This window comes from Colobus angolensis, unplaced genomic scaffold (genome assembly GCF_000951035.1).
Source record: "Colobus angolensis palliatus isolate OR3802 unplaced genomic scaffold, Cang.pa_1.0 Scaffold216, whole genome shotgun sequence".
NCBI lineage: Eukaryota > Metazoa > Chordata > Mammalia > Primates > Cercopithecidae > Colobus > Colobus angolensis.
In genome coordinates, this window is record NW_012115333.1 from 2,521,470 (window position 1) to 2,523,973 (window position 2,504).

Below are 2,504 nucleotides of genomic sequence, written 5' to 3' on the forward strand. Positions count from 1 at the left end.
GGTAGTGTTCCTTCCTCTTCAGTTTTCTGGAAGAGTCTTAGAAGTGTTGATGTTAAATTTTCTTTAAATGTTTGGTAGGATTTACCAGTAAAGAATTATTCTGTTCTTGTACTTTTTTTTATTGTGATTTGTTTTTTTTGTTTTTTCTTTTAATTTCTTATTTTTTTTTTTTTTTTTTTTTGGTTATAGGTCTGTTGAGATTTTCTTTCTTCTTCAGTGAGTTTTGATAATTTGTGTGTTTCTAGAAATATATTCATTTCATTGAGCTTATCTAATTTGTTGGCGTACAGTTGTTCGTAGTATTCTCTTTAAATATGCCACCTTGTTGCCTTCTAATCTGCATGGCTTCTGGTGAGAAATCAATTGATAATCTTATTGAGGAAAACTTCTACTTTATGAGCTGCTTCTCTCTTGTTGCTTTCAAGATTCTCTCTTTGCCTTTGAACAGTTTGGAGTTAGTCAAGCTTCTTGGATTATAGACTTGGATTTTTCATCAAGTTTGGGGAACTTTCCAGCAATTATTTCTTCCAATATTTTTTCTTTCTCTTTTTCTGTCTTCTCCTTCTGAAACTTGCATAATGTGTGTGTTGGTCAGTTTGATGGTGCTTCACAGGTCTCTTAGACTCTGTTTGCTTTTCTCTCTTCTTTTTTTTTTTTTCTTTCTGGTCCTCACACTGAATAACTTCAATTGTTCTGTCTTAAAGTTCACTAATCCTTATTTCTACCTGCTTAAATCTGTTGTTGGAACTTCTTAATGATTTTTATATTTAAGTTATTGTACTTTTCAGCTGTTGAATTTCTACTTGGCTCCTTTTTATAATTTCTATCTCCTTATTGATAGCCTTATTTTGTTCATACATCATTTTCCTGATTTCCTTTTGTTCTTTGTCCACGGTTTCCTTTAGGTCTTTGAGCATATTTAAGAGAGTTGATTAAAACCTTCAATAGTAAGTCCAACATCTGAGCGTTCTTATTTTTTTCCCTTTGAATAAGCTTTGTATGCTTTGTGATTTTTGTAGAAAGCTAGACATTTGAATATTATAATGTTGTAACTCTGGAAATAATTTTCTTCACCTTCCCTGGGGTTTGCTGTTCTTGGTTGTTGAAGGTTGTAGTCATCCATTTGTTTAGTGACTTTTCCAAACTATTTTTGCAAAGACTGTGGGTTTTTTTTTTTTTTTTTTTGCCATGTGTGGTCACTGAAATCTTTGTTCCTTTATCTTGTGTTCAACTAGTGTTTTGACAGATATTTTCTTGAATGCCAGGAGCATTTTGAAGTGGGCTTTTTAAAATTCAATGTTTCTATGGTTGCTATAAGCATTTGCCTGTTTTTCAGAGTTCTGACAAGGTTGATACTGACATTTTCTGCAAGTTTTTATATGTTTCTGTGGAAGGATGGGCATTTGGAGCTGCCTGGTCTGCCATTTTGCTGATGTCACTTGGGTTTTTCCTTCTTCCCCATAGGCACCAAACAGCAGAGGCCGTGTCTCCAGCTTGGATCTCCATGGCCATAGGGGGAGCTGGTGCCATTTTGCTCCATGCAGGGCAAAATCTCCATGTGCTATAGCCAATTTGAAGCTGGGGTGGTTTTCCTGGCAGGAGGGTGGGATGGTTTAAAGAGTTTGAGCCAGACCTCTGAGAAATGGTTGGAGTGCAGAGCTGCCTAGAGACAGGGATGAATGAGATCACGATAATACTTGTAATAATAGCTGCCATTTAGGGAGTGCTGACCACATGCCAGATACAGGCCTAAGTGCTTTGCATGAGCTATCTCATTTCTTTCTCCTGACAGACTACTAAGATCTCCATTACTAAGGCCAGGGAGAGTAAGCCACTGCCCAAAGTTACACAGTAGAGCTGGGATTGGACCCCAGGTCTGTCTAACTCTAAATCCTGTGCTCTCAATGATAATAAAGTTCCTTTTCTTGGAACCTCATGGGATTTGCACCTCAAAATCACAGACCCTGGCCCCCTGGCCTATAGTCCCTCAGTAGAGGAAAGGGGACATCTGTGGCTCAGAAAAACTTTAGTTTTTATAATTTTCAGTTCCAGAATTTCTAGTTTGTTGCTTTTTATAATTTCTGTCATTTTATTGATATTTTTATTTTATTCATACGTTGTTTATCCAATTTCCTTTAGCTCCTTATCCATGATTTTCTTTAGCTCTATTAGCATATTTAAGGGAGTTGACTTAAAGTCTCTGTGGCTCATTCCTGCCCTAGGTGGATTCTGAGAAGCTGTCAGCTTGGTGCTCTTGCATCCTGTACTACCATGTCTAACATCACAAAAATGAATAGGATTGGGGTTATTCAACCTGGAAAGGGGTGGGTAGCTTCTCTCTGCTTCCGCTGAGGACAGAACCTGAATAATTCAGTGGAAACTACACTGGCTATTTTAATGATTAGTAATTTCTAGTGCCAGACTCTCTGATCATTACATCCATTATCTCATTTACTCCTCACAACAGCTCACAAGGTAAGTGTAATTATTTCTGTCTTAAAGAT